The sequence below is a fragment of the Brassica oleracea genome, chromosome C9 (assembly GCF_000695525.1).
Source record: "Brassica oleracea var. oleracea cultivar TO1000 chromosome C9, BOL, whole genome shotgun sequence".
Classification (NCBI taxonomy): domain Eukaryota; kingdom Viridiplantae; phylum Streptophyta; class Magnoliopsida; order Brassicales; family Brassicaceae; genus Brassica; species Brassica oleracea.
In genome coordinates this window covers 26,350,479-26,363,069 of record NC_027756.1, presented here as the reverse complement: position 1 = coordinate 26,363,069, position 12,591 = coordinate 26,350,479, and the positions used below count along the sequence as shown (strand labels likewise).

Here is a 12,591-nt window from a genome sequence, read left to right as displayed (position 1 = left end):
AAAGTCATCTTCCATAATGTAATTTTTTCATAACTCTCCATAATTTAATATTACCATTACGTATAAAAACGTTAAATAAAGAAACTCGAAAACTAAAATAAGAAAATATACATCATAAGAAAATAATAATATTACATTTTTCCATTTTGTTTTACGAAAATTTACCTGCAGGTCCAAATACTTGTTTGAGAATCCTTACATTCTTTTTTTTTGAACGGAATCCTTACATTCTGTGATCGATACTCCCAAGGTAAAGCCTTCACTTTTATTTTTGCTACGAAATAAGGTTGGTAGAGGGGAATGAAAGACAGAATTTGCTAAGTTGTTGGCTAGATGAATTTGGTTGCTAAGCTAGGATATGGTATAATGTGCTTTTGTGATTAGGAATTCTTAGATGTGGATTGCAATATTGTAGAGGTGATGATTCTAAGTTTTAAATCATGTGAGTCCCTGCTGTTTTTAAAAAAACCTCTTTCAGAGAGACTGTCTGTTTGTTTTGCTTGAGGACAAGCAAAAGGGTAAGGCTAGGGGAGTTGATAGACTATGGATTTGACCCATTTTCATCCATAGTTTATAGGTGCTTTTACTAATAATTATTATATTATATAGTCTATTTATTATATTTATAAGATCAAGAGTGTTTTGGAGATAAGTGATGATTTTGGAGCATTTTGGAGATATTTGGAGCAAGCACCCGAGATGACCATCGAGCTCGACCATCGGTCGATATTGGAGAGAAAGAATCGATCGATACGCATGTCTTGGTATCGATCGACTGCGTAGCGCGCAGAAAGCCCGTTTGGTCACAACCGACTTGAAGCCCAAGACTTCACCATTTTACAAGATTACCCCTGACGAGTTTTACCCTAATTATATAAGCTTTGCCGCCATGTTAGAAGCAAAGTGTACTTTTTATTGTTTTACTATTTTCACAGCAAATTCATTAATGCATGTGTCTAGATTAGCTACCTAGAACCTGCCCTTGGATTGATTGATAAAAGCGAGAGCTTTATTCTCATTCTGAAAACATTCTAATTGAACTATGTTTCTTGCTATGAGTAAGGCGAGAGCTGATCTAGTGAGCTTAGTAAGCTATTATTTAACCTGCGCATAAAGCTTGACTAGAGCATGTCGATCGATATCACACTTGAATAATCGATCGACAGTGCAAAAGGTGTATCGATCGATATCCCCATAGGATTATCGATCGACACTTTCAATTGATCAAAATACGACAGTTGAGATCATTAGATCTAGTTAATAGACAAGTCAATACATGCGAGATCTGATTGACTTGTTGATCAAGTACTTGAGCTTTACATTATCATGCATGCAACACATTAATCATCTGTAGGATTATAATCTGCATCTAATACCTTTCCAATAAGTTACACCCCAAATCATCTTGTTACTCGAGCAATAGACTTGCTCAATTAGGATTGTTATTTACATTTTAAACCTTAAAACAAACAAACACTTAGAATTAATAAATTACTAGATTTAATAGGTTCCCTATCTCCTAGTGAATTTGATCCCTAAATACTACAATTGAACCTCTTATTAGAGAGTATAAATCACTCCTTAGGGTAATTTGAGTGGTATCAAATCTGGCGCCTTTGCCGGGGAACTCTGATCGCCTATTTGTCTAATTTTTGTTAAGTTTCTGACATAAATTTTTTTCTTGGATTTTCAGGTACATCCCCAACGGTACCAGAAGCAATAAGGAAACTTAACTGCTATTCTCACCAGATCCTGCAAGTTTGGAACGCTCGATCCGCAAGGAAGCGCGCTCCTCATCGACCGACAACATCACTCGTGTGTCGCTCGATTTTGCTCAACCACCGTCGACCCATACACTAGTCCCGTCGACCGATACTCGCTCACCACTATCGACCGACAACACTCACCTTCCCTCGACCAATATCTTTCATCCGACATCGATCGACATTCCATCCCGGACATCGATCAATACTTAGCCGTGAGACATGGTTGCGCCTTTGATACTTGTACGCGATAACAATGGAGACCTGCATGACCAGGAGGGTCATCTACGTAATGTAGCAGGTCAGAGGATAGACGCTCAGTGGGCTGAAATCCCTGAGCCTGATGCTACTGCTATAGGTACTACTTTACCTGTAGATGAGGCTGCACAACCCAAAACGTTAGCTGACTACAACCGTCCAGATCGATACTCCACCAACAGATCAGCCATCCTTCCTCCCACTATTGAGAGGGATTTTGAGTTGAAAGTGCAGTACTACACACTTGTGGGACAGCTACCCTACAATGGATTATCCCACGAGCATCCTATGGACCATCTAGAGAGGTTCGAGGATCTGATTTCTGCTATTAGAGTCGAGGGAGTCTCTGAGGACTACCTGTTATGCAAGCTCTTCAGGTATTCACTTGCTGGAGAAGCTCTGCATTGGCTCAAGTAGTTACAACCAGGATCTCTTAAATCCTGGAGCAACATCAAGAATGCATTCTTATGCAATTTCTTTGATGAAGCGCGTGCTGAAGACTTGAGGAGCAAGATTGCTACATTCACTCAAGAGCCTGCAGAATCATTCAGAGGCTCTTGGATCAGATTCAAGTTGTGGGAACCGAAATTCGCACTGTCGATTTCCATTTAAATAAGGAAAGTAGGAGAACCCTAATTTCCCAGAGGTCCCGGATATCTACTAATACCACACGCCAAGCAATCATAACACAAAATAAAGACGATAAAAGATAAGAAATCGAAAAGAGAGCAAAGTAGATCTTATTCCGAATTTGCGTTTGAGCGTTAAAACAAGGTAAGAGCCTGGGCTACGAGAGCTGTCGGCGAGATTCCTAGTTCTAAAACCCTAAAGATGCTAAACCTAATTGAGTCGCAGCTCGAATAACAAAAACGGAAAATTGCCTAAATTGCTCTAAGTGCTAAGTTTTGTTGTGTGTCGAATCCTTCTTTGCCTCTCGCCTAGGACTCCTTATATACTTGCTCCTAGGTCGGTTTTCACTTTCCCCTTTCTGCCCTTAAGCCGTCATAGCTTAAAAATGGAGATATTCTGATTTTCCCGATCTTCGTGATTATCTTCGGAAACTTCACATTTATCTGCGGAACCTTGACATTTCTCTTGCCTTACGAACCAAGCATAAACCGTCATACGGCTTATGGGTTTTTGGATAAGAAATCGTAAGTGGGCTTCGAGTTGCGTTTTAGATCTCTTTGGGTCGTCTTACTCTCGAAACATTTATTACGGTTTCTTCGATAAAAATAAATTTCCTGCGGTTTTTATCGTAAAGTTTGACTGTTGTCTTCGAGTAGTGAGAAACAAATAATAGTTTAGCCATGGCTCACAGGAGATAGCATTAAAGAGTAGACGAGAATGCTTGGATTCGTGTCATATCGACGTTTTAAGAGAGTTCGGTCGCTACGTAACGACCGAGCCGCGTACGTGCTCTATCGCTACGTAGCGACCGAGCTTGGCTTGCGCTCAGTCGCTACGTAGCGACCGAGCCGTGTGTGTGCTCAGTCGCTAGGTAGCGACCGAGATTTGGCTCGAGCTCGGTCACTACTTAGTGACCGACCCGTGTGCGTGCTCGGTCGCTACGTAGCGACTGAACTTGGCTCGAGCTCGGTCGCTATGTAGCGACCGAGCCGTGTGCGTGCTCATTCGCTACGTAGCGACCGAGCTTGGCTAGAGCTCGGTCGCTACGTAGCGACCGAACCGTGTACGTGCTTGGTCGCTACGTAGAGATCGAGTTTGGCTTGTGCGTGGTCCGATTGCCATACTCGAGCTAATCCATGGCCGATTTGGATATGTGTTTGTTGCCTCCGGACAATCGATATTTAGCGGTTCGATTGAGATTAGAACAAGATTTTACCGCAAGACTCTTTGTGAAGATTCTTTTTTACAAAGAATAATTTTCGTATAAAATGCTCACGCTGATTTTTGCGGAGATTTGGACATTAACTTCTTCGTAACCGTTTTGGACCCCAACACAAGTCTTACCAGAGAGACTGTCCACACCACGGATTCAATGAAGTACAACTGCTCAGTACTTTCTACAGAGGCATCGCGGTGTAGGACCAGATGGCTCTTGATGCTTCCAGTAATGGAAACTTCAACACCAGGAATCTAGAGGAGGCAGTCAAGGTTATTGAAAACCTAGCATCCAGCAACAGCACCAAGAACATTGATTTTGAGAGGAAACGGTATGCCACCATCCTTGGGAATCATCAGATGGATGAGGTGAAGGTAAAACTGGATAGTGTTCACAAGCTTCTCAGGAAGCAAGTTAGCTATGTTGAAGATGCAGAAGTTGTAGAGGGTAGAGCAGAGGAAGAAGAGGTATACTACCACTACAGGAAATATGAGTATTAATAGCATCATATTATAGCGTTTTTGACAATTCTGCTATCGTATACTAAAACTTGATTTTTTAATAGCGTTTGTCAATTTAAAAGGCTATATTTATTATCGTTGGAAAATAATAAATTTTAACCGCCTTAATTTGCTAAATGTAGGCTCCAACAATTAGAAAAAAAAAATTTTACCCCCAAAACACTTATCACATTCACTGAGATGGCTTTGTATTGTTTGTCAGAATCCTAAATTGGAGTCTCTTTCTTCACCTCTCTCTCGAACTCATCGTCTCCGTCTCTACTACGTCGTGTTTGCCGGTCAGTTTCTTCATGGCTTCCATCGGACAAACCTCCAATATTGGTCGTTCACTTTCTCTTCTTAATTCTTTCTTAGGGTTTCGATTTGGGGGTTTTTAGGTTTGGGTTTTGATTTGTCTTGATTATCTGTTTCTGGGTACAGGGTTACGATTTTGTTAACAATTGTCGCAGCCTCTAACATCTCCTCAGCTCCTGCCGGTGTTAGTGACTCAATTCCGGTGAGTACTTGTAGATCAATCGTCAGACAGGTTGTTTCTTACTGATTTTGGGTCTGATTTTGATGCTGTATTCATAGCTTTAACAAGTTTTTTCGATACCTGTAATGATTTGTTTGATCTTGAACCAGTATTAAAGAGCTGCTTGTCTCAGTTTTGATTTGGTATCTCGTACGAGGTTGGGTTTGTATATTTATAGGCGTTATCAAGTAAAGATCCGATATTTGCTTAAAACAAGAACTCTGAAATGATTTAACTGGAAAAGACTCTGACTTTGCGAAAGCAACTCCGATTACAGATTTTTGAATGGTGCTTGATTTGTGATTTGACGAGTGATTAGATAAAAAGATGAATGCTTTACTCACTTTGTGTTTCCATGGTTATAGGTTTCTGCAAACGATGAAGTATTGTCTAGTGCTTATATCAAGGAGAAAACTTTGAAGAAGCTGTCTAAGCAGCAGGTTTGTTCTAGACTGTTTTTACAACTGTTCTAAACTGCTGTGATGCTGGAGACGGTGGCAATTGGAATTCAATTACTGAATTGTGATTTCTTTTTTAGCTGATGGGACCTTATGCTATGAAGAAAGTCCAGATCCAGAACAAGGAGCAATTGGAATTGGTGCGGGTGGAGATCCGTGTTTCATCATTATTCAATCAACCTAGCTGCTCTCTCCTTGGTAAATTTCTGTCTTTATGCTATGAAGAAAGTCCAGATTCAGATTAGATTTCTCATGTGCAGTTTTCTTTTGTTTAATTAAAGGTTATTAACCAGTTTCTTTGTTTCTAATTGATTTCTCTCTAAATTTTTTTTTTTTTGTGGTAGATAATGTTGGCAGAGGGCATGAGCAAACTTGAAGGCATAGGTTCAACAGAAAGAGAGCGCCTGTGGCCTGAGCTTGTGCAAAGTTTCAAAGATATTTTTCAGCGCCTTAAGGTAAATTCCAGAAACTGAGAAGTTTTTTTGCTTTATGTTCAGAGTATGGAACAAGAAAGCCAGGCAGCTCTATAGATTAAACAATGTCTATTAACTCAGTTTAAACCCTTTTCTCCTTACTATGTTTTATCATGTGTACTGATGCATAACTAAGCCTGTTATAAGCGCAGAAGGAGAAGAGGAAGAATACATAAACATTCTAAAAACAGAATGGCGATTAAATGACTGGTTAGCTTGTAGATTGATGATTGGTTTCGTGGTACATATTATCATGTTTTGATTATAATTTAAGTACCTCGGCTTGATGATAATCCTCTGATTTCCTGCGGCAGATTCATTTAGACTCAAAAGATAGTCATTCTAAGGAGATAAGGTGGTTGGCATTTGGACCAAGAAATGTTGCTTTAGCACATAAAGGATTCATCATCAATGGCCAACGGTTTCATACTGATGCGGTCAAGCTGAAGACACAAAACAGTGGAGTAACTTATGAAGCCTTTAGCATGTGTAGATCAAGTGCAAGAGATATGAGACAGGTCGCGGATATGATTACATACTATGGAGTGATAAAGGAGATTTTGGTCATCGACTATCACATGTTCAAAGTGCCACTCTTTAGATGCAACTGGGCAAACACAGCGAATGGTGTGAAGGAAGAAGATGGCTTCACTCTTGTTAACCTTCATATGAACCAAGCAGCCTATTTGAAAGATCCATTCATTCTACCTTCTCAAGCGAAACAGGTTTTCTACTCTAGGGAGGATGATGCTTCAAATTGGTATGTTGTTATGAGAGCACCACCTAGAGGTTATCATGAGTTGGAAACAGAAGAGGATTTAGGTGGTGCTCCTTTACCTGTCCAAGAAGTTGATGATATGGGTGATGATATGGATGATGATAGTGTATATGTTAGGGATGATTGTGAAAGTTTATTAGTGGTAGATTGATGATATGTTGTATGCTTGTGTGATGGTTTGTATGAATGTGATAATGTTGTGTTATGGGATTTGAATAATTATATTGATTTTTGGAATTTTAATATTTTATATTGTTTTTATTTCATATTTTCGAATTAATTATTTAAAAATCAATTCAATAATTATTATTAATTAATTTTGGGATAATTATAAAACTAATTAATAACACGAAACATTTGCTATCTTTGCTACTAGGAAAAATCAAATTATTTGGTTCTAATAACATTTATTAAACGTTATTATAAATACTAACAATTACGAACACAAAAGCGCTATTGTTATACACTTAGTAATAGCACAGAGGAAAATCGCTATTAAAAGGGTTGGACTTTTTATAACGGGTGATGTCAGAGCGTCCAAGGAAACGCTATTAAACCAAAATGATAGCGCTTTTCGTCCGCTATTACTAACCACATTTCCTGTAGTGTACATTGGTGGAACTGGATTCCAAGGTTCTGGAAACCAGAGTGGAAACAAAAACTCCTACAGCAATGAACAGAGGAGTAATTTCAACCAGAATTCGCAGCACCATGTTGGGGTCAAAATCGGTCACGACAGAATCAATGTCTGAGAAGCCACCGCCGCCTACTCAAGAGAGCAAGATTGAAGAGATGCTCGATAGGGTTCTTGAGGCACAACAGCGAATGACAGTGGACTTCAATGGGAAGATAGATTCTGTCTACACCAACCCGAACATAAAGTTCGAGACTTTGAGAACTCATGTGAAGAAGATGGAGATGCAGATTGTGCAGACAGGAGAGGCTGTTAAGAGGCAGGAAGCCTCAACAAGAGGAGTGGGGGATGATGTGATGAAACACCACGTGAATGCCATCATTGAGGATGACTTTTGGCAACTGGTAAAGGAAGAGAAGCTGCAAGAAGGATATTTCGAGGTAGAAAGTTTGATGAGTTTCGGCGGATCGCAATGGTGTCGATCGACGCCAGACCCCGAACATCGATCGACATACACCAGTCCAAATCAATCGACAGGAACTCCAGAGCATCGATCGACGACGCCTACAGAGTCAACCGTGTCTTGCAATGCCGTGAAGATTCTAACTCACGAGGAGTTCGCGGCAAAACACCCACATCTGCCCAGCCCTTTTAACGCCCTAATTGATCGACATGCCAACAACAACATCGATCGACACTTAGAGGCCAACATCGGTCGACAAACTCTAACCCCTATCGATCGACGAGCCCCTATTACCTACCGAGTGCAGATGCCGAAGATAGATGTTGCATGACTTAATGCACTCAGGCCCAAACCCAAACCTTCAGAATACCCACCAGAGCCCGTCAGGACACCTTCAGATGATGGAGAGGATCCTATGGAAGAGGATAGGGTTCCTACTGGAAGAATCCTAAGAAGAAGAAAGGAAAAAGTGGCGAAACATCTGAAGAGGGGGGCTAATGAAAAGGAAAAAGAAAATTTCCACAAGAGAGTCTTCAGGATTCTTCTACATAAGCCATTCGAAGAGGCTTATTATACCACAGATTGTGGACGTTCTTCAGAGAAACCAGAGAGAAAGAAGAAGACATCAGGAGAATGTTCTGTGAAGCTAGAGAAAAAATGAGGATGAGGATTACATTGAAGAAGAAGAGTGATCCTGGGCAATTTGCAATACCATGCACGGTGAAGGGTATTGAGTTCCCACATGCCTTGTGCGACACATGAGCATCAGTCAGCATCCTACCTAGGGTTATGGCGGACCATCTGGGTCTGCAGGTGGAGTCTTCGCATGAATTGTTCACTTTTGTGGATTTTTCACAGAGGAACTCAGGAGGAATTGTGAGAGACCTTGAGGTGCAGATTGGTAATGCCCTAGATCCAGTTGATTTCCATGTCTTGGACATTAAGTTAAATTGGATCTCTTCTCTACTACTTGGGAGAGCTTTCTTGTCAACAGTGAGAGCAGTGTGCAACTTGCAAACCAACCAGTGTTGGGGTCAAAATCGGTCACGACGGAATCAATGTCTAAAACTCCCCGAAAAATATTTATCGATTTGTGAATTTCGTATAATTTTTATTGAAAAGATTATACGATGAGTTATTAATATTTTTGGGGCCAAAAACGGACACGACAAAGTTAACATCCAAATCAGCATGAACATTTTTACGAAAAGTAATCTTCGTAAAGAAATCTTTACGAAGAACTTTGCGGTGAAATCTTGCACTAATCTCAGTTGATTCATCGAAACTAAACACCCATAGTCCAAGAACACGTTCGTAAATTGTCAGAAAAGGATCCAAACAAGGTCGCTACGTAGCAACCGGTCCGCGAACGTGTCGGTCGCTACGTAGCGACCGACCAAGCCATTCGGTCGGTCGCTACGTGGTGACCGGTCCACAAACGAGTCGGTCGCTACGTAGTGACCGCCCCGCGAACGAGTCGGTCGGTCACTACGTAGTGACCGACCAAGCCATTCGGTCGGTCGCTACGTAGTGACAGACCCGCGAACGAGTCGGTCGCTACGTAGTGACCGACCAAGCCATTCGGTCAATCGCTACGTAGTGACCGACCCGCGAACGAGTCAGTCGCTCCATAGCGACCGACCCGCGAAAGAGTCAGTCGCTACGTGGTGACCGACTCGTTCGTGGGTCTGTCACCGACACGTTCGCGGGTCGGACGCCACGTAGCGACCGACCGAATAACTTGGTCGGCCACTATGTAGCGACCGATCCGCGAACGAGTCGGTCACTACGTAGCGACCCAAATCCGTGCATTCTCACCTGTTCCTCAATACTATGTCCCATGAACCGCAGCCATATTATTTCTCACTTCCCATCAATTGGAGTTATCACTTAAACTTTACGATAAAAATCGCGGAAAGTTTATTTTTATCGATAAAAATCGTAATAAACGTTTCGAATTGAAAGACGGCCTAAATAGGTCTCAAACGTGATTAGAAACCCACTTACGATTTTTTTAAGGAAAAGCCCATAGATACTTTGGCGGTTTGTACCCAATCCCCAAGAAAAGATAAATGTCAAATTTCCGCAGATAAATGTTAAGTTTCCGCGGATAATCATGAAGATCGAGAAAAATGGAATATCTCCATTTTTGAGTTATGACGGCTTAAGGGTAGAAGAGGAAAGCTCAAACCGAACTTGGAGGGAGTATATAAGGAGTCCTAGGCGAGAGGCATAAAATGAGAACTCTCGGCACTTAGAAACTTTGAAACATTATTCTCGACATGCCCTGTTTCTATGAATGGCACCCGATTACCAGACAAACGCGCACAAGCAGTTCGATCTCTTGGTTCACTCTTGAACTACGTTCGGCTTGATCCTCGAAAGGGGTACGTAAGCAGCATTTCATAAGGTTCAGTCCGAAATCAATCAGAACCATTTTCATATCTTTTTCGTCTTCTGTTATCGAGCTGCTACTCAACTAGGTTTATGGTTTTAGGTTGCTAGAACTAGTTAACTCGCTGACAGCTCCTACGGCCGAAGCTTTTATAGTCTCTTGTAATGATCGCAACGCCCTTACTCGGATTCCAAATAAGATCTACCGTTCTATAAATTTGTTTTGTTATCTTTTCATATTTTTCGCATTTATTTGGTCACTTGTCGTTGGCTCTTGCAGAGAATCCGGGACCTCAGGGAAAGTTAGGGTTTCCTGACTTTCCTCCGAGTACGAAAATCGACAGTGTGAATTTCGATTCTCACAGTTTGGCGCTAGCAGGAGGAGGGGTACGGATTACGAAAGACAAAATCGCAGTTCAAAACAATGCTGGTAAAACAACTACAGCAGCGACTGTTCCTATGGCCAACCCTTACGAAAACCCCGTAGTGCTTGAAAAAATCGAAAACCTAGCCGCGACTTTTCGCCACAAGAAGTGCTACGAAACGAGCTCGCGATTTCTCTGTCTAAACATAAAGGAAAACGATAAATTTTATCAAACCCTGTAAGTTTGGCTCATTGCCGAGCTAAAGAAGTCTCAATGCGTAAGGGTTTTACCAAAACACGTTTTCCGAAAACTTTTCGGAAAATTAAAACTTGTTCTCTCCAAAACCGAAGGAAAACCATAGGTTAATCGCGGAAAAAGGAAGCACCGCAAATCGGGTACATAACTCACCGCTGTACTTCTTTCGAATATCTTTCGGAAAAACCTTAGATTAATCACAGAAAAAGGAAGCGCATCAAATCGGTTATGAAGCCCCCGCAGCTGTACTGCTTCCAAATAACTTTCAGAGAAACGAAGTTGATTTCTATAGAATCACTTGAAACCTAAAACGGTTGACGAAGACTAAATAAAGAAAAACGGGAGCTAAAATGTTTTCTGAAGCCTAAGATTTCGTAAGAATTCAAGTATCACTTTCATAGTAACAAACTCCGCGAGTCGTCGATGTCTGTCACCTAAATCTTACTTCAGAAAAAACTACTCAAAACTTCCACGGATCGATCCCACAGATAAGAGAAAAACTTCTGACTAAGTTTGGTTGCAATAATTAACCTTGTCACGGCTCTCGTACAGCCAAAACTTGAAAACCTCTTTACGAAACAAATCTCGTAAAAATTATGATCGACAACATCTTGCGAATAACCTTCGCAAAAATTAAGCTCGACAAAATTTTACGAAACAACTTTCGTAAAATTAAAATCGATAACATTTTGCGGAATAACTGTCGTAAAATTAAACTCGATGTTATTTTTTCGGAAAATTTTTCGTAAAACTAAAATTGGCAACATATGACAATCTTCGAAAATCTAACAACGATCGTAGAAAAAGAGTCTCGGATAAGGAAAGAGATGGAGCGAAATCCGAGAATCAAAATTCGCCCAACCGCCTGTCTCCACGGTCTCACCATCCTTCCTCTTGCGCCTTGATCTGTGGCCAAAACCTCATCACCTGGCGAGTCTTCCTGATCATCCTTGGCATTTCTCGATCGTCCCTGGCTATTCCTAAACGCTAAAAAGTTTTCGACGAGATTCTTATTCATTTTCGTAAATCGAATGATACTAAGATTGAAACATAGATCACGAAAACCGCAATATTGGCAGCAGCCAAAACGCGGCCAGGAAAGCAGAGAAGTCCAAGAAGAATTAATATTCTTGTTATTCGAAGTGGGCAGACAGACACAAAAAGAAGGGCAAATGAGCAAGAAAAACGGAGAAGAGGCTAACCCGAATCTTCGAGAGAACTAAGGTATTTCTGGCTTGAAAGTTTTGAAAACAGACTTGGAATTTTCCTGTCTCGATATATCGTTCCATAACTGTTCAGCCAGATCTTGCAAACTGATCTAAATTCTCTGAAAATCGAGAAACGATCACCACGCATATCCATCTCGCTTCCTCAAGAAAGAAAAAACTAGAGACAAGAACGTCGTCTTAAAACCGATTCGTTTCTAGCGATTTTCTTAAAACCGACATATTCCAAGTCGTCAACCTGGAAACAACCAAATCACAGTCCCAACGTCGTCTTTAAATCGTCACAAATTATCGATCATTCCAAACCTCGGAAGAAGAAACGTACACAACCCTTCAAAGTATCGGTTCAATCGTTTTCTTTCGTAAAAAAAAAAAGGTAGTAGGTACGTATACTATACTCGTATACTCCCAAACTTCAAAAACTGTTGCAAATCGTCAAGAAAACGCTTTCGTCAAAGCAAATCGTCCCAAGTAGGCAAACGACAATCTAAAATTTATCTAAACGCTAGCAACATATCCAGACGATTATGAACATAATCTCAAAGACTATACAGCATTTCTTGTTGCAATCATGCGTATAGAAAACCTATACCAATATCAAACTGAAACTCGACGATTAGCCAAAGTCTTGAAGCCCTTTCCG

At 40.9% G+C, this 12,591-nt stretch overlaps 1 long non-coding RNA gene across 3 annotated transcripts; it reads left to right on the top strand.

The window, feature by feature from the left end:
• Nucleotides 1-4,552: 4,552 nt before the first annotated feature.
• Nucleotides 4,553-6,035, top strand: LOC106315997. 3 transcript variants are annotated; one of them, XR_001264696.1, is made up of 6 exons: nucleotides 4,553-4,709; nucleotides 4,809-4,884; nucleotides 5,268-5,342; nucleotides 5,441-5,558; nucleotides 5,705-5,815; nucleotides 5,986-6,010. It is a non-coding gene; the product is annotated as an uncharacterized LOC106315997 (long non-coding RNA). The 3 variants fall into 3 exon arrangements; XR_001264695.1 differs by having other exon boundaries at nucleotides 4,553-4,884; nucleotides 5,970-6,035; XR_001264694.1 differs by having other exon boundaries at nucleotides 4,554-4,884.
• Nucleotides 6,036-12,591: the final 6,556 nt, after the last annotated feature.